Consider the following 650-nt stretch of genomic DNA (forward strand, 5'->3'; position numbering starts at 1 on the left):
AGGATCCGCTTGAAGGCCACGCTTCCCAACGAAGCACCCTAAAAAGGGAATCTCTGCGCCAAAGATGCACTTGTCTGCATTGGCGTACAGTTTGTTCGTGCGCATGCACACAAGCACCGCACTCAAATGGACGATGTGGTTCAACTAATCCGTCCTCCCGTGCTCCGCACGACTATGAACTAAAATGTCGTCAAAGTATGTCTGTGCATACGACCTGTGGGGCCTGAACACCTGCGTTATAAGGTGATTAGATGTTGCTGGTGCATTTGACAACCCTTAGGGTACCACCAGCCACTCCTAGAGCATGCCGCTCGGAGTGCTCACCGCTGTCAGCGGAATAACACTCGCCCTCATGAGCAATTGGTAATACCCATCTACCAAGTCAAGTGCACTGTACTTCGTACATCCCACCATGTTGTTCTGAAGAACATCCTCTCTAGGAATCGGCGTCTATGCCGAAATTGTGGCAGTGTGGAGCTTATTGTAAGCATGAATGATACGCCACTTGCCGTTCGGCTTTCGAGCACAAAGCGTGGGTGTCGAATGGGGAGACTTGCTCTCACGTACCATCCCTGCTTCGTGCTTTGCACGGAAAAGGCGTCAATGACGTCGCACTGCTCCTTGGGCAGGGGCCATTGGCGTGTTATGCA

Source organism: Plasmopara halstedii (genome assembly GCF_900000015.1).
Source record: "Plasmopara halstedii genome assembly, contig: Scaffold_3060, whole genome shotgun sequence".
NCBI classification, from domain to species: domain Eukaryota; phylum Oomycota; class Peronosporomycetes; order Peronosporales; family Peronosporaceae; genus Plasmopara; species Plasmopara halstedii.